Below are 19,568 nucleotides of genomic sequence, written 5' to 3' on the forward strand. Positions count from 1 at the left end.
GAAATGTACCTGGCCCAGATCTGAATCATAGAATACTTTGGATTGGAAGGGAGATTCAAATGTCATCTAGTCCAACCCTCCTGCTACAAGTAGAGACATCTTCAACTGGATGAAGTTGCTCAAAGCCTTGTCCAATCTGGCCTTGAATATATCCAGGGCTACCACTTGTCTGGGAAACCTGTTCCAGTGTTTCACCACTCTCAATGTAAAAAATTTCTCATTAACTGTAGTCTGACATTTAAGATTTGGGTCCAGTGTATGCTTTCAGCTGCCCCAGGTGTTGGTTCAGTTTGTTCTGGGCTGTGACAGAGATATGAAGCCTTGTATGATTTATAAGTCCTTAGTTTGCAGTCTGCTCCGTAAGGAAGCTGGGAGCATTGACAGAGCTTGAGAGGATCCTCTTGAATTAAAAAGCAAACTCCAAGTTAAGCAAGGATCTCTTGGAAGTAGGATTTCATATTCTATCAAAAAGAGAAAACAAAGGGTGACTTTCTTCCACTGACTTTGTCTTTCCAAGAATGCACAGGATGTGACAGCAAGCATATAGAGGAGTGTGTGCCTGGTGCCTATTCAGTGGGCAAAAGAACTCCTTTTGTCTAGAGCAAAATCACAGGATGGAAGGAAAGCACAAAAATAATCATCCATTGAGCAACTGTATAATTTTTCATATAAGAACTTGAGAAACATTATTCTTATTTTCTTAAAGTCTCACCCAGTCACCCCAGTTGCATGGAGGTCTGTAAAGGATGGTGGCTAGGGATGGAGAATCAAGGTAACAGCAAAGCAGCTCAGGCTGGCAATGCAGGCAGCAAGGGGTCCTGGGGCAAACCCAGGTGCTCTGCCTGTTAGGGAAGCTCAAGTCCACCTGAGCCAGCACTGCTCACTGCTCAGAGACCTGGCACTTGTACTACAGGGAATTGAAAGCACTGCACTGCTGCATCCATAATGTACAGATGGATGATACCCAGGCCTGGGTATCCTGGAGGCTTTTGACAGTCTGGACCTTTCTGTGAATGTTAAGAACTGCATGAGTATGCTTTATCTTTGTTCTCTTCTCCTTTGGCTTTTATTCTGCAGGACTGAAGGAGAAAATCCTTCCTTACACTGCACTCCAGTTGTCTTCTCTGCATCTGGGTTACAGTGACTGTAGAAATAGCCTTCATGTGAAGCCTCCCTGTTTCTGCGTCTTTGTTACACACACAAACAAAAATGCAAACCCCTTCCCTTGTGGATTTCACAAATCAACCTGCAACCAAACAGAATCTAAAAACATGAGCCCCAGATATGCACCCAGAAGAGCAATTGGGTGTCTGCAACACAAATAGGGAAGTGATGGTGGAAGCTTGTGCTGGTGTGCCTGGTGCTGTGCAAAGCAGGAAACAAAACACTTGAAGCAGAGCTCTATGTAAGAGCGGATAATGTTATCATTTTCTTGGGGGTTTCAAAATGTACATACACACCACACATCAGAAAGTTTTTATCTTTTGCTTTTCACTTTGATTTGTGGTTTAGTAATCATGCTATATGAAAAATACCTAACATTCAGCCTTTGTCTTGCTGTTGCCTTTCTGTCTCTGAAGGCATCAGTGATCAAACTGCTGTCTAAGCTAATGCCCCTCTGTTACACATGGGTGGAAAAGGGCTAGGAAAAAGTCAGGAGCGAGCTCTGTCCTTGCACACATAGTGACAGAAGACAGCAGATCTCTCCAAATGAAAGATCATGGGAATGGGGTGACAAGAACAGTCAGCAATTCCCACAGGACAATAGTCTGCCTGTTATTCAGTGTTGCTCCTGCCAAGCTAGCTAGAATGACATGCACGAGCAGTAACAGTGCCTTATGTGCCAGATATTTCCTAACTCAAAAAAATACCTTTAAATGGATTACATGGGAAAGTCTCTAGCTTGCTTAAAAATTGAATTCAGCATTCAGACTCCTGGACTCTTGTGCCAGTTAGTGTACACTGTGCTTCCTGAATGCAAGAAGCAACTGCATATCAAATGCAGAGCACTTCCTCTTCATGTGAAGGTCAGGAAGCAGCTGACACTGTTCTGTTTCTCCCAATCAGGGAGTGAAAGTGTTTGCAAGTGCATCTTTTTCTACCTGAGAAGCCAGGACTCCAGGTGTCCACTTCTCCTGGACAATGGGTGAATGTTCTTGTGAATGAATCACAAACCTGTGCTGCAGGAATACTGTGGTCTTTAATTTTCCTGAGGGTTTATTATTTCTGAGAGTGTTCAATCTTCTAATTAAAAAAACCCCAAAAAACAAAACAAACAAAACCTGGGGAGATTTATCAGCATTGCATTTTGCATATCCCATTCTCAGCCCACAGCAGGTATGATCGTTCTGTGCTGTCAGGATGGGGTTCATCGGCAAACAGTTGTTAAGTTTCAATACGCATTTGTAGCATAGATTCCAAGAGCTGGAGCTCAACAATTCAAAGGCAGTCTAAGGTGGTATTGCAGCAGATATCTTAAAGCCAAAATGTTGATGAGGCATGGAAGGCTCTTTATGTATCCACGTAGGGCTGGTGATCCCTATCTGAGCATAGCCACCTTTACTCAGAAGCTGTCTGCTGCTTGTTACTGTAGGACTGCATCCTGCTCTGTCACTTTCTCCTGTAGGACACAAGACTGCCCCAGTGCAACAGAATTTCCTTTCTGCTGTGTAAGGGATTCTGCATGTTCCTCTCCATGGCACAACTGAGTTTTTTGGCAGGATTTTCTCCAGAGAAAACAAAAAGAGGAAGCTGCAGACAGCCCTGCAAGTGTCAGGGTGTTATCAAAAAACTTATGTAGTTACTTCTCATAGCTATACCACAGCACATATAGGAGTGAAAGAAAAGGAAAACAGGACTTCATTGCTGCAATTCCTAGATACTGTTCATAAAAGAAATGCCAGTCCCTCACATGCCATACGAGGTTGTCCCCTCCTCCCAGGAAAACCTGTTTACTTGGGCTTTTTGCCAATAGCCAGGATTTGGTCCATATTGAGAGAATCAGCCTCTTAGCCATGATCATTGTTCTCAAACTCTAAAGCTGCTCATATGGTGTTAGACTCCCAGCAGCCCACTCCTGTCTCCCAGGATAGCCCTTGCTATATTTAGGACTAAATCCTCCTGCAGTTCCAGGCTGACCCCTTTGCTTCTGTAGTCCTCCTCACCGTGCCTGCCATAGACCCCCCAATAACTCTGCCTTCCCATTTGTATGTTTGAAGGTATGAAGCAAACCAGTTGTCTCATCAATTTACAGAGGAGCTAAAGCTAAATTTATGTGTTAGTTTTATCAATGCACTTTCCCCCAGAAGATTTACATTGTGTTTCCAACTATGTATCTACAGGGCTAAACAAAGGATTTCTACGTATTACTCAAAATGAGCTCTCATTGCTTACAGTTATCCCTTCTGTTAAAGCTCTTTCTTACATTCCTGTGCCTTCAGCCCTGTGTAATTTCATTTGTGTCCTGAAAAGAGGTTTTATGCTTTTTAGTTTAGCAGGGAGGTTAGTCTATATTACCATATAATTATTAATCTTTTTTCCCCCTTTTTTTCCCTTAGTAGCAAAAGCAACCTGGTTGAATGTGAAGAAAATGCATCAGCTGAAACTCTGGGTGTAAATTATTATGTCACTTAAATAACTTGAGAGTGGCCAAAAAGATATTGCTCAGATTTTCCAGAGCAATTCACTCTCAGATCAAGACCCTTACGTGCCATTTACCAACCTGAAACATTCTTTTTTAAACCATAAATCAAGGAAAGCCAAGTGCTCCCACAGCAACCAGAGCACCCATTTGCCCTCACCCTGCTAGATGGCAGTACTGCCAGGCACCAGAGAAGCTTCTGATGGGGGCTGCTTAATGTGTGCAGGCAAGACAGCATTTTTGAGAAGTGTAAAATCCTAAATGCAGGGGCAAGAATAAGCAGATCCAGAGGCGTTCTTAGCAGGGATTTGGAGCCATTAAGGGGAATTGGAATAAAACCCCCGTGTTTCTCTGCCTCCTCCGCCCCACTGGTGTTTTCCCTTTAGGTTCAATCAGGGGAAGTGTGAAGGTCTTTTCTTCTGCAGCTTCTTCACTGCTTGCCTCATCTCAACTGTGCCTGCTACTTCAGCTCCCAGAGCTGGTGCAACATTTTTTCCTGCTTTCTCTGAAGTGCATTGTCAGTAAGACTGAATGGCAATTGATCATAATTGATCCTAAAAACTGTTGCATTCAGCAGCAACACAAGTAACTGCTAAAGAGGAGTAGTTCTCCTTTCCTCTCTTTGGCTTTTTGGAATATCCTGGTGGTGGTGTGATAGAAGGTCTTGCTGGTCAGGTAGGATTCCTGCGGATAGGCTGGGAAGAGTTCAACAAGGTGAGTAGGATACATCTCCAAAAGCCCCTGGATACCAGATTTTGCTGACTGCAGCATGCATGCATGCTGGCACAGGTTAACCTCACCTCGTCTGCTGCAGATGTCCGTACAAAGTAGAGGTGCCAACAGAAAGACATTAGGCTGCTGCCAAGTCTAAATGGAAGGTGGGGCAGTCACACACTGTGTGCTCAGAGAAGTGTCTCTGCTTTCTCCTTCCCACGTCCTCTTTGTGCTATACACACAGCTCTCCCAAAAGCAAGCCCCAGGCAGGCTCTCAACTGGCATCCATAACCATCCTTCCAGGGAAGGCCGCAAGGCGTTCACTGAGGCAGATCTGCAGTAAATTCCTCCCCAGTGCCCAGCATACAGGTAGAACAAACATTAACATTCATGGTGGTTTTCTCTTATTTATTTAGTTGTTTAATCTACTGCTTTACGATGCTTGTGAGCTTTTCTTCTAATGCTTTTGTCTGACATTCTGTAAATCTCCCTTGGAGTTGGCCAGAGGGGCAGCTGCTGGTGTTCATGTGCTTGCAATACAAAAGGGTCTCCAAATCAGCTCTCACTAGTTTAATACCAGGTGTTGGTGATGGACTGAAGGGGTGTTCCAGAGCAATCCAAAAGATGTTAGTGTGATAGCTACAGCAAGGAGGCTATTGACCAGCTTATGAAGGGCAAAGTGGGCCCTTGAGGCTCAAATGAATTTCAACAGCTGTCTACCTTTAGTGTAAGTCCCCTGTAATGGGGGGGATGTCCTAAATGGAAAACCTGTGTTTGAAACAATTCACTCTACTTCCCATCATCAGTTAAATCTTTTTTTTAGGCACAAACAGATAAAACAAGTTCGGCAAGTTAAAATTTAAGGATTTTCTGGAATCTAACTGGTATTCAGAGCTCACAATGGGTAAAATACAGGTGGGATTAGAATTGGATGTTTAACCATCAACACTCCTCTCATATACATGATTCAGAGGAAAGAACCAAGATTTTCTTCTAAAAGGAAATGGTCTCAGTCCCTGACATGCATTGGGTGCCTTGTGCAAGTCAGGGGTTGTTACTATTTTTTATCATTCAGTTTTGTTCCCCACATATTTTCGGGTGTTCCCAAGGTCCTGCTTGGCTCCCACTTCTGCCCTCCTCAGGGTCACTGTGCTTTGACTGCAAGGGGGGAGGCAGACTAAGAGATTCCATTGCAGCACATTGATTTGAAGCAGGTGCCGCTTTGAGGCAGTTTCTGCTATCTCAACCACCTCCCACATTCCCGTCTGGATTGCAAACTTTTTTTTTTCATTCCTCCCCCTTCCCCTCTTGTCAAGAAAATTTACAGAGCTTGTCCTTCATTGCTTTCAAAAGATAGAGCTCATGGAAGGGAAACAGCCAAGAGATGCTGAACCTTATTGGGGTTTATTTCCCTGCACTTAAGCTGTCAGCTGTCAGGGGCCGGATTTCCTGGTGGTTTCACGTAACTGTAGAAAAGGGTGTTTTTGTGATTTACCTGGCTGGTTTCTTTGTTTTCTAGTTCACAGAAGTGACAACATTTCCTCCTTTAAATTTTACTCTTTGTTCTCCTTTACATATCTGGCAATGGTAAGTGGGATAGTTATGCTGTCTGATGTGATATAAGCCCAGGTACAGAGAAGATGCTCAGTGAACCTTGATAGCCCTCAGGAATGCTGCATAGTTCTTCCCACCATGGAGGAGATGTGATTCAGGTGCATAAAACACAAAAGGGGTCTACCTTTTTCTCAAGAAGATATGCACTCAAACCCTGTTGCCTTGGTTCAGGGTCTGGGGAACAGTTCTGGGTATATTTGAGAGCAAATCTGCTCTGCTTGCAGCAGTCTTGTAAGGGAATTGCTTGCTTCCTGGCTACGAAATGCACTGTAATTGCAAAAGCAGGTTATTGTGTCACCCTCCATGTTAGACTGACATTTCCAAATGTGCATCCATCCTTGCAGGGGATCACGAGTACAGACAGCACTCATCAACAGCACACTGTGTGAAGGACTAAGTGGCCAGTCAGCTCAAAAAGCCAGCTCGCCAGGGCTTGCTCGCACATGTCAAGTCAGTCCCTGTCTCCACTCGCAGCTGCCACTGCAGTGGCCTGAGATGGCAGCTTGGTGCTCAGAAATAGCTGGCAAGGCTGTGGGGGAGGCCAGTGGGACATGTGATGCCTGTCAGCTCCTGGCCAAATCTTGAAAGACTTTTTTTCTTTCCCCCTCTGCTTTGTATTTGGCTTTAGAAGCAGGGTGTTACCTTCTTTAATGGTTTACTAGATCACTTGGACAATTCTGTTATACAACTGTTTTGCATTTTTGTTTTTGCAATGTGACTCCCTAAAGGATTGCTGTCTTAAGGTTAGAGCAGGGAGCCGAGAGTCTGAGCCCTCCCTTGGGAAGTGGTACCCAGCAATAGCTGGGAGATGCTGCACTGTCTAGATGTAATGTATCTTCTGCTGTTGTGCAGGTGTGGCACAGGAACTTCCCATAGCACTTACAAAGAAGTGTCACAGTAATAATTCTGGCCACATTGCTCACACTGCAAGAGACTGTAATGTCCATAGCTGCAGCAGTGTTGTTGAAAATTACACAAGTAGTGCATTTGCTCTGTGTATTCAGAGAGACAGTAACAATGAGCTCTTTACCCTGTAATGAAGAACTTTACAAAATGCTGAGTTCTTTCAGCATAAGGATGGGAAGACTCAAATTTCTTGCCAGCAGTGTCAGGTATGTCAGGGAATGTGCATGTATATACAGTGTATTACTAGAGATGCTGGCTGCAGTTGGAGATTTCAGTCTTTTGGTGAGGTTATGCTCCCTCTCCACCATGTAATAAAGAGGAGGAGCAAAAGCAGCTTCTTAGTAAAATAAGACATGAGAGACCAGTGGGTCACAATGACCAAGTGAGTTAAAAATCATGACAGAAGTGGACAAGCCAATTTGCACAAGTTGCATAGAGCAGCTAAGTCCATGCACACACCTCTGCTGATATGCTCGGTTCTCAGGCTTCTCTGAAGAATAAGCTCAGTTCATAGAATCATAAAATACCAGGTTGGAAGCAGCCTCCAGGATCATCTGGTCCAACCTTTCTAAGCAAGCATGACCCAGATTAGGTGTTCCAGCATCCTGTCCAGCTGAATCTTAAAAAAGTCCAGTGTCTGTGAATCCACCATGTCCCTGGGGAGATGATTCCAATGGCTGATTGTTCTCATTGTGAAAAATTTTTCTCTTGTGCCCTGTCAGAATCCCCCCAGGTCTAACTTGTGCCCATTACCCCTTATCTTTTTCATGTGACTCCTTGTAAAAAGGGAGCCTCCATATTCTTTTTAGTCACCCTTTAAATATTGAAACATGGTGATAAAGTTTCCCCTGTGCCTTCTTTTCTCAAGGCTGTACAGATCCAGCTGTCTCTCTCAGCCTTGCCTCACATGGCAGGCTTCCCAGTCCTTTGATCATCTTTGTGGCCCTCCTCTGGACCCTTTCCAGCATGTCCATGTCTTTTTTGTGTAGTGGGGACCAAAACTGAGCACAGTGTTCCAGTTGCTAGATCGCCAGTAGCTTTCAATGTATTTATAAAATGAGGAACTGCTATATGCTAGCTGTAAATTCTCCCTAGAAAGCTGCAGATTTTAGAAAGTATAACAGAAAATAGCTTGGTGAAGAAGAACAGTGTAGGCTAAAGATCAAAACAAATGTCCTAGCCACTTGGCGTTTCCTGTCCTGCAGCTAGATTTGTTGTGTAACTGGGCTGAACAGGCACTGCAGCCACAATTTTAGCAGGAACCTTCATGGTGCAATCTCAGTGGGGATTTTGGCTGCAGCAATGTAAGCTGTCCTGTACTGTTGCAAATTGGAAGGCAGGCTTTGCTGACCTGAGCAACTGGCTCAGACTTCCAGTAGGTGCTTCAGAAAGGCAGTGCTGTAAAATAAATGATCAGAGTATCATTCGTGCCTCCAGTCCAGAGCTTTTTCAAAGCAAGCCCTTTGAATTCTAAGCAGTGAAGTTTGCTTCTGAAGCTGTGCATGTCCCTTGCTTCCCCTATGCCGAGCCTTCTTTCTTCATTAGCATTCAAAGCCTAGGAATAGTATTCCCTGTTTGATTATATCTTTGGTGAACCACTGAAAAGTAGCAGTGTTGCTGTTCAGTGATTCCAAGATGTGAAAAGCAGAGAAAATGTTCCATTCCAATTAGCTAATCACAGTGGCAGTTGGGCTGTGGGTGTGCAATAGACCTGTTTCTCAGGGAAGGGCTTCAGTTAAGAAGTCAGCTTGTGGTTTATTTCATCTCAGGATCGAAGTAATTTTTCCCCCTTCCTGCAGCCAGATATTGAATTTATACTGTTTTAAGGTCAAACACATGAAGTCGTCTTGACATGAGCAAGAATGATAGTCGTCACTGGCGTGCTGGCAGGTTGTATGGCTAGCCTGGAGTGTTCTCCTTGGCCTGCAAACAGCTCATGTGACCTGCCTGTGTGGCAAGGGATGTTATTTTCAGAAAATGTTGTCATTGTTTTTCAGAGCAAACTCAGTTGTCTGACCACAGATAAAGAAACCATTTGGAGTTCAAAGGCATTGAAAAACCAACAATAAAATACATGTCTATCAAAATGTTAATTGAAGTACATCTGTCACCCACCACCTTACCCACAGCATCTTCCTGCACCCCTCAGCACTCCCTTTCATCAGCATTCATGTACTGGTTGCTGCAAGGGAGGACCACTTAAGAGGAGGAAGGCTCTGGAACCCCCCCCCCCCCCCCCCCCCAGGCTCTTTGGTGTTAATGAACTACATGGTGGTTGCTTTACTTACTCATCGGTGTCCTCATAGTCCTGGAAGAGGAAGGAAAAAGATTTTCAGGTGTATGGTCATGCGGGGTTTTTCATTAGGAAGACATGAAGTCTCCTTGAGAAACCTTAAAAGGTAACAATAGAGGTGAACTGGTTGCAATAAGGTTGGGTTTAAATCAACCAAATCCTGAATTTCTGCTAGATGAAGTATTTGAAAGAGAGCTGATACTGAAAATCCTTATTCACACCAAGGAATAGAAACCTTTTGACTACCATATCCATTACATGCATTATTTTCCCTCTCCTTGTCTTTGTGCGTACTTGGCTCATTCTGTCCTGAATAAATAAAGCAAATGACCCACAGCTGGATGTGAAATGTCATGGCAGTGCTGTAGGTGAGAAGTACAAAGATATGCCCTCCCTTGTGTTTTTCTGCAGCAAGGAAGGGTGACAGTTGCTAAATTGCATTATTTGAGCATTTCCATTGCAAAATCTTGTGCTATCCTTCAGCTACATAGTGCTACACAAATGAGGAACTGTCAGGTCTAAAAGCAAGTATGGAAATTAACCAGTAAAAATTGTTCTATACTAGGTTTTAGCTCAAAGGATACGTTTATGCTGTGTTGTAGGAAACCCAGTGGCAGTTACGCCCCTCTTAAGACTATATTGAATAGTGCAAGAAAGCTGAATTAAGCAGTTCTTCTGTGTATAGACAGATCATCACTAATTACCCATGATGGCGAAGATAAGGGAATTCTGCTTGGCTTGTTAACACTGTGAAATAACCTATGCAACTTCAGTCTGGTTTGACTGTTCTAAAGTTTCATGTACAGTGGCTTTAGGGCAGGAGAGAATATTTCACATTGTGTAAATCAGTACAGATAAAATTGCTCATTAACTCTATAAAAGTGCATCCCTGGGCAAAGTCTAAGAGAAACACCCAGGGTGCCTGTTTTTCTCTTGAGTTCCTTTAGTGTGTTCTCAGTCATTATTTGGTCAAAGTATTTTGATTTTGTTTTCTTGGTGTTTGGGGTAATATCTATTGCAAATCCAGGGACAATTAGAAGAAGCAAAAAATAAGCAGGGAAAGCAAAACTAAGCAAGGAGATGGGTAGGAAAAGGGTAGGCATTAAGTTCTGCCACAATGAAAAACCACTTTGTAAGTTTGAAGGTGTGCATAGTAAGTGCTCTCAGAGCAAACTGGTCACAGTAGTTTGACTTGCTAGGAGAAGAGCCTATGAAAGGGACTCATCTAACATAACTTTATGCATATGTTATAACCATCCCCACCTGATCTAGTTGTATAACCACCCTGCATAATCACCAGAAATACAGGCTTTTTCAGGATGTTAACAGGTTGGCTTACTTTCAGTATGTATCTTCAGTGGAGATGAGATGTGCTTAAGTATCAGTTCTCCTCTGTGAACAGGAAGGGAGTGCTGGGTGAGAGTTCAAGATCTGTGAGTGGTAAAATGAAACCTAATCTGTGGGACAATTTGTGGTGTTTATTTCTTCCTTCTTGAGAATCCCAGTAGTTTCAGCCTGGCTAGAAACCTGTTTATAATCTGGGGGCTTCAGAGAGTAACACCGATTACTAAATAGTGTGTGCCAGTTTTGGGGGTGATGGCCATCTCTTTGTTTTGTGTTCGTACAGCCCCAGGCACAGCAGGGTCCTGCCCCAGGATGGACCTCCTGTACGCTACCACAACACAGATAATCAATAATAGCAGACTTAATTAGAACTTTGATCGGTCTCTCTTCCTTCTAATTCGCTGTGTTTTAAATCCCTGTGATGTCTAAATGAGGTTTGATAACAATTCTCTGTTTCTCATTTCCTTCCATCCCATAGGAGCACATTTACAAGCTGATGAAGAGTGACAGCTATGCGCGCTTTCTCCGTTCGAATGCTTACCAGGACTTATTGCTGGCAAAGAAGAAGGTATCTGTTGGAAAGGACGTGCTTGCATCTCTTAACACTTCTTGATTTTTGCCTGCTGCTTGCTGCTAGTGTGAAAATGAAAATATTATTTCTTTCTTTTTTTTTTCTTTATTTAAGAAAGGAATGAGCACTTTTTGTTTTCTTCACTGGGGGCACAGGGTACAGCATCCGTATGCACAGCCTCAGTGTGAGTTTTGGGGAAAACATGGTGACCCAAGGTATAAATAACATGGAAAATGTTTGTCTTGCACAGCTGTTGCCCAAACTCAGTGCAGACAATTAAGATTGTATGGCCTCTTCCTCATGACAAAGATGGTGTCTGGTATGTGAAGCAGAACCCAGCAATTATTCATTACTGGTCCAGATTTCACCCATTCTGGTTCTCATGTCCCTAGCCTCACCATGTGCTCTTCCCTTTGGATGCCTTACCCATAGACCTCTGCAGTGATTCCCATGCTCCTTTTCTCCCTTTCCTTTGCTTTTGGCTCCCCAGAGATGTTTCATTTTCCTTGGAAATAAGAACTCCCATGCAGTAACCGAGAATTCCAGCCACATTGTCTTACAGAAGAACTGGGTTTGAGCTTTTCTTAGCCTGTTTGGTTTCTGCATGTGCTCTGCCAGCACCATGTTTCTGCCAGGAACCCTCAGGTCAAGGTAGGAAGGGAGTGGTTAGATAGAGTTACGGCAGCTCCTGTTCGAGTGTCTCTTCTTTCTGAAGGGGCTGGGAGATAAGCTACTTGATCTCTGCATTTGTGGCTGTGTTCAAAGGCTTTCTGCACCTCCTGACTTACTCCCATTAGTCTGTGTCCTTCTGTGTGCATGTGCATGCATGTACACGTGTACATGTCGCACTTACGTTTGGCTTCCATGACTGTACACAAACTGACTGCAGACTCCTGCAGCCTGAGTGTGTGGTTTCCCATCACCATCTTCCCTGCTGTTTTTCTGTTGCATTCTCTGTGTGCTGCCAGATTACATTGCATCGGCACAATACAATGAAATCCCAGTGGTATTTTTGTCCTGATTGTCATTGTGTGCCCTAAAAGCATGCATATGGTAACAAAAGGAGACAAACCCCCCTCTTTGCTGTGCGTGGGACTACTGGCAGGTGGATTAAGGAAAGGTAATGAGGGCAGCCATTGGTCATCTGTTTCAAAATCTCTGGTTTGAGACAGCATAAACCAGTGCTGCTTACATTTGGAAACGTTAGAGCTGGTTTAGAGTTCAAATGCTGTGGGAAAAGAAGGAGCTGCAAGGCAAAGCCCTTTGATGGTAAAAAGCCTAAAAACCTTTGCCATTTTCCTATCTCTATCAGTTAATTGTTTCCCTTTCCCCAAGACTTCATTGAGCCCATGAAGGTTCATGTGCCTAAAATCAGGAGAGTTTTCTTCTCCCAGCTGAGCCCATTCAAATGGGAGGTGGTCTGGGGGATGGGGGGGTTGTGTTTTGCAATCCTTGTTTCCTGTCAGATCAAACCCTGGATGTGACAGCATGACATCCTCATCCCCCTGTAAACTGCTGGAGGAGCAGGTTTTGGTGTCATGTTAACACAGCCATGAAAGTAAGAATCAAGATTGTTTTCGAAGAAGCTGTGGGTGCATGAGTAAACATAGCAAGGCACAGAAAAAGGCAGAAGTAGATCTGTGCAGATGCGTTGTTCACCAGGCTTCACATAATGCGGGCAGGGAGTTTATATTACCCCAGAATCTGTGAGGCTCTTTGCAATCACATTGCATTGTGTTGTGCAAGTGAACATTTTGGAAACAGTTTATGTACAAGAGATGCTGACAGAAAGAACATGAAGTTTCTGTGCTCTGAGTTGCATGGTAAGATCTTTGTTGCAGCTTTAAGAGGCAACCCTTTAAAATTCCTCTAAATAGCTGCAAAGGGAGGGAAGGAAGAGAGAAGCCTGCATGGCTGAAGGATTTGGTTTAGAGCCTGCATAAAAAGTCCCGGATTCACTGATGTGGGTAGAAATTCACTGCAGTTGCTTAAGACTTGATGAGTATATCTCTCTGGGGCATGAGTGTGTCTTGTCCCAAAGACATTATCTTAACATTGCCTGTATAGCAGTGATATGTCATAGCCTTACTTTTATTACTGAAAATAAGTTCTGTCAGAAGCACAGCATGGTAGACTTGGTCTAAAGGAGTTGATTGCACAAAGCAAATGAACCTCGCTATGGCTTGAGATTTACACATGAATATTTTTTGGAAAAGTTTATGTCATTTGGGATCTTTTGGCCTCCAGCAGTAGGTTGTGGCAAGGTGAGAGGGCAGGATAAAGGGAAAGGTTGACTGACTGGAGCCACAAAATCCACGCACTTCCCCTGGTTTCCCCACTTTCTTGTGTGACCTTGGGGAAAAGAAGGTTCAACTTTGCATACCTCATATCCACTTCTCTGTTGAATGGGAATGATATTAGCAACCTGCACAGCGGAGACGTGGCAAGGCTTGATTAGTGCCTCAAAACATGCTTGAAGTTTTTGAGGTTTGTGAGATACTGTAGGTTTGAAGAGTTACTTTTTTCCACACTGTACAATAACCACAGATGTGGGAGCTTCCCCTCCCTGCTCTGGGAGAGCAGTAATGGAGGGCAGGAAGGGAGGAGAAGTTATGGGTCAGGACTGAGATACAATGATGGAATTATGAGGAGGGACCAGGGAGGATAAAAGGAACATATTGTTCACTCCACTAACTGATGCAAGACAGTGGACGTAGCCTGCGTACAGACCAGCATACATGATTTCTTAATCCATTTTAAACTTTTTTCGCCTTTCTTCCCAGTGTCATTATTACAAGTAACCACAGCATTATTGGCCTCAATCCTGCAGATTCATGGTGCTCAGCGGGGAACATGAGGTTGGCCTCCAGCAAGGGTGTGATTGGAAGCAGTGAGCTTCAGAGGGAGAAAGCTGGGTGTAGCTCCCTGCCTCACACAGAAGTTCTCCTCCCCTGCCAGGCTGGAGAAGAGGAGGGATGAAGGAAGAGCCCTGTCCTCAAGAGGAATTGGCTGTACACCCGGCCTGATTCAAGCTCTGTGCCTCCATGACCAGTCTTCCCCCCTGCAGCAGGCAGAAATCATGAGGGCTGCTGAAAGTGGTCAGCTCAGTGGTGAAGGACTATCCAGAGGGTGCTGAGATCCCAACCAACTCATTGTGGTTCATCTGTGTATGTGTGCAACACACCCCACTTGTGCTGGGCAGTCAAGTGTCGGCCTACATATAGATAATGAATGTTGCTGCAGACTACAGCAGATAATTACCACTCCGCTGCCACCTCGCTTTCCTCCATGGCAGCCAAAATGGTGGCTGGCTATCCTTAGCAGCAAACCTCAGAATAAGTGCCATGACAAACCTCACTCAAGGCAAGGAGGTGTTCAAGCTGGGTGATGTGACTGAAGAGCTAGGGTTTATTCCCTGGGGAAAGAGCAGCATAGATGAGTGAGTGCACCATGAAAGGGGCTCCACGGGAGCTTTGTTAATGGTGAAGGAGCAGCCGGACACATGCTCTATTAGTTATTTTTGAGGAGAGGGAGAGAAGGGAACAGAGAAGACCTCAAGACACTTCTCATTATTCCCTGTAAAGGTGAAACAATAACATGGGTGGGCATCTCTGCATTAGCTGAAGCAGCAGCTGAGCTGTCACAGCACTAGCATTCATGTCAGCCTGGCACAGGATGGCTTGCCATGATCCAGCCTTGCCCACAGGCAGGGGAGCATCCTGAAAAGGCTGCTGTTGCTGCAGTGCAGATGGGCTGTGATGCCATGGGAGATAGCCCTGTCACACTGGTTGAAGAGAAGGTTGGTTTTGCTTGGTTTAGAGCATTGTTTTCCTCTCCAGCTGGTTCAGACAAGGGTGAGTTTTCTGTGGTCCTGCACAAAAGAGCACAAGACATGCAGACTACTGTTCCAGCCATTTGGTAGCACTGTACATGCCCTTTGCTTTCTCACTTTGCACTGGTGTACATGTGTACAGGGAAGGAGAAAGAGATTTTTGCAGACCTGCAGTGCAGAAGAACAAGCTTCTGGATGTATTTTCCTACCCCTTTTCATATCCCGGGCAAAAAGTGTCAGCAAGACAATTTCTAGGAGCTTCATGCCATGAGGAACAGGCTCTGTTTTCAGCATAAACCTTTTGAAGCATTGCTTTTATCCACATCCTTTGTCCTGACTGCTTTATACTGTCAGGAAGGTTCTCACTGCAGATTCTGTTCCCATCTCAGTCCTGCCAGGGCACACATGACCAGTTTGATTCGGTGGCAGGACTTGGCTTGAGTGTTATAAAGATGCTGAGCAATTTTCTTATAATTACTTTTAATAATCAATGCCAGCTGGTTTTCATAAGTCTTTTTTTTCTACTTACACTGCTCTGTGCCAGCAGAATCTACACAAAGGAACTTGAAATTGGGATGGCTGGGTAAATAATTAATCATGGAAAACAGGAAAATTTGGAGAAGACAGTCAATAATTAGAGAACAGTTCCTAAGGGGTGAAATCTATTTTGCTGCACCTACCTGATCTGAGAGGTTTTAATCTGCAGCAGGGGTGGTTGTTTCAGTCTTTATCCAAATGCACACATCCAGAATCACCTAGGAGGACTGCTTGACCTGGCACGCGCACGTTTCTCTGCCTTTCCCTTCTCGGTCGCAGTGTGTGTTTGTGCAAACACTGCTGTGGTGCTGCAGCAGGCACAGCCCTGGGGTCCTCAGACTTGTCAGATAGGACCCCAGGTATGTTCACAGGACTGAGAAAGGTCTGACTCGGTCTCTTTTCTTGTTTTCACTTTGCTATTTTTACATTTCCTTCTTCTGCTGTGCATGCAGCCACACTCCACACCTCCAGCCACACTGGAGGGATGTGGGCAGGCGGTTACCTCTGCAGCAGGCTGCCAGCCACACGGTCTGCAGGCAAGCAGGCAAGAAGAGCTGGGGAGCTGTGCAGCCAGCACCCATACCCACTGCCATTTAAACTGCTTAAACCAGCTCATCACTCTGCAGCCAGCCTGCCTCAGCTGCTTCTTATTTTACTAGAAAATGTCAAGCTTTGACTCAGAGCTGGATGCTATGGGGATGAGCTTTCCACGCATCCAGCTGGTCTCAGCCTGCCATCCCCATGCCAAATGTGCAGGATTGCTGCAGTCTGTGCTTGCAAGGCGCTCTGGCGGGATACTATCAGTGCTCTCTGTGGCTGCTTCCCCACGCATGTCTTCAGCTGTTGTAGGGAAGCAGCCATGTGGGTATCCCCCTGTGCTAGAGGAGCTCTCAGAACCCCAGCAAAGTGTTCATCATCTTTGGAGACCACCGTCCTGCCTTCCTGGTGGGTGGAAATTGCATCACCTTGCAGGTAGCAAAACCAGAGACACTAAATTTTGACAGAAAGAACAGGGGCACAATGTGGTCAATTTTCAGCAGCTCACTTTTTTTCCCCCAGTGCATGGCAAATCTCCACTTCAAATGCAGTTGGGCCAGATGTTGATTTTCAGCCCACAGCAATGGGATGCCGTAGACTCCAAGTACCTTGCTCCCCACAGGAGTCTTGCAGAACTTTCTGTCTTTTCTTCAGGTGTTTCTTCTCCTGTGTGAAATAGTGCCTTTAATTTGGCTGCTCTTAGGTCTTGCCACTTCTGCAGGAGTCCAGCACAGAGGCCAGCACATGGCTGTGCACTGCTGTCCTCAGTCCTGCTTGTCCTGATATGTTCAGCCAAGGCAGTAGGATTGCATCAATTCTATGTCACCTCTGCCAACCTGGGATACAGGGACACCTCTGAGGCTTCTTCAGAGAGGGGATCTGTGATGCTCTGAGCACTTGCACTGTTGCCATACTCAGCAGAAGGGTGAGGCTGACGTTTCTTTTCCCTTTCCTCTCCTCTCACATGCAGGGTGAGGCAACTAACCCCTGAGTTAGTGCATGATAAGTACACCTTTGGGGAGCATTGGTCTGGGTACATTACTGATTTCCTGCCAGACAGGAAGCCTGCTTTGTTGCTTGGTACATGCTCCAGGACCTTGGCTCCGCTGTCAGTGTTGGCTAAAATGTAGTTTTCACTTTTGGCTCCACTTTTGGGACATCAGAGCTGGTGGTGTGTCATCCTCAAATGGTTATAAGTGGGGAGGTTGCTTGACTCTTTCTTTTGAACAAAGAATATTGCTTTGGACGAAAGTATTTGTCTCAGAAGAGCCTTACGTTCTATTCTCATCTCTGGTAATGCAGTGAGGAGAATCAGCCCCATCTCTGCCTGGTATGCTTCAGACTAACCTTGTAGACATCAGAGAGCTGTGGCAGCTGTGATGAACATGCAGAAGCATCAAAAGGCTTTACCTGGACTCACCTACACAAGTTCTCATCCAGTTTTTCTGATATGCTTTGGTTTCCTTACATCTTCTCTGATTTTTGCGCTGGTGGTTGATCCTGGGGGTTGTTACTGCAGCTAAATCTGTGGCATAAGATAGGGCAGGTGGGTGCCTCTGAGGAGAGTGCCTCCAGTACAACACGTATTTCCAGCACAGTGTCAAGCACCACCATTGCTTTGGCTTTCCTGTATATGTAGCTCCTTATCCCTGTTGCTGCAGTTTTACTTTCCTCTTATCACCTCCATTTCACTGGCTCACCACACTAAAGTTTCTCTCCTGGAAATCAGCAGTGACCACAGCTTTGTGACTGCAGTGAGCTTTCCTTCATGTTACTGAGATTCTTCTCTATAACATTTTTTTTCTCTTACATATTCCAGCAAACATGCCAATAAATTATTTAGTTCTTCCCTGTTAGTGACAATTACATCTCCCTTGTGCCAAGTGAATGAAGCGCTGTGGTGAGCAACCACAGGGATATGTTAATAAAGCCATGATGCACACGCTTGTCTTCTCACAGTGAAGTTGAATGTTTTCTTGCATATGAATAGCCCTGTACTCCATACACAAAAATACTAGTGCCCCAGATCTGCCTGTATCTTTCTGTGGCCTTTCACAGGCATACCTATGCTGTCACGCGTTTTGATGTAGCCAGAATTACTGGAAATGTGCTTCTACCTTCTGGATAAATGGAGAAGTGTAGGTTCCCTGGCAATGAGCTCAGTGGCGGTTTTCCTCCAGCGCTGTATTCACTCACACATTGCTCTTTAATACTGTAAAAGTTACTGTGTTTTTTTTTCCATCTCTCTAAACCAAGTAGATGGGAGCCTCCAATCAGCTGTTTGGCAGATGTTAACCAGAATCAGAGGTCCCAGCTCAAACAGCCACAGAAGGAAAATTCAATGAACAAGAAATCAATACCAATAGCTGTGAGACACAGCAATGCACAGACCTGTTTGAACTGATCAAAAAACTCACAGGAGAAAAGGTGACATTCTCCAAGAGTAGAAGTAGCGATATCTCTCATTCTTTAAGGGGTTCTGGTTTCTTATGTTTGCTCTTGCAAACATTGATTTCTGCTTTTTACATTTCTTGACAACATTTTCCCCTAGCTGCTTCTTTATATTTTGCTGGTGTTTTGAAAAACTGCATTTAAGCTGAAGGGTTTTCTTCTGTATTTTTTTTCTCTGCACTTTTTCCCTGTTAAGCCAGAGAATGAGCAAGGTCGTAGAACTTCTCTAGAAAAGTTCACTCGCAGTGTGGTAAGTTCCTTTTCTTTTCCCTCCTACCTCTCCTCAGAGCTTCATTTTCATTTGGGGGGAATGTGGATGCTTGACTTTTTATTTCGTCCTTTGTTTTTGCAGCTAGCATTTTTGCAGCTTCTCTTTTAATACTGTAGCTCATCTAAATTGTAGCTGTAAAGAAGGGGGGAGGTGGGTGGGCAGGAAGCAGAATTCCATAATGCTCATTCTAGCTTATCATCACTGCAAAAGCAGATTGACTTTTGTCTAGAATTAAATGCAAGGTTGCCTTCTTGCTATGCTCCCACTACAGTAATTGTTGTGGCTTTTCCTTGAGCAATGAAGTAGAAGAGCATGGTTCTCATAGCGCCGTTGCAGCAGTATCCATATGGTTGTATAGTGCATGGTTAATGATACCATATGTATATACACATCCATATCCACCCACAGCACTGCAGCCGCTTTCTCAGTTGCCCCCCTCTGTCAATACTTATGTAAATAGTGAAGTGATACTCTTTGACTAGTTCGTGATGCTGATACCAGAAATTGAGTACAGTAGCGGCAAGAAACATTACACTGTTAAACCTTTTAGGTAAGGGGACAGTGGGATTTCAAGGGCAGTCATCAGATGTCCTTTCCTCTCTTGTACGTTACCAGTGTCCATCCTCCAGACAGTCCTTCCAGGTCGAGGAAGGTGGTCCAGCTGGGAAGGATGCTGCAGCACAGGGCAGCATTGGGCACCAGCCAGGGCTGCTTATCTCCAGCCCCCCAAGCAGAACCCCAGAGCTTGGGCAATACCCATTTGTCCCACTTGCTTTCAGAGATCAGCACATGCAGCAGATTTTCCAGAGAAAGGGAAGAGCAGGGAGAGGGGGTAGGACCAGAGGCAGATGCTGTAAG

This window comes from Melopsittacus undulatus, chromosome 4, assembly GCF_012275295.1.
Source record: "Melopsittacus undulatus isolate bMelUnd1 chromosome 4, bMelUnd1.mat.Z, whole genome shotgun sequence".
Classification (NCBI taxonomy): Eukaryota; Metazoa; Chordata; class Aves; order Psittaciformes; family Psittaculidae; genus Melopsittacus; species Melopsittacus undulatus.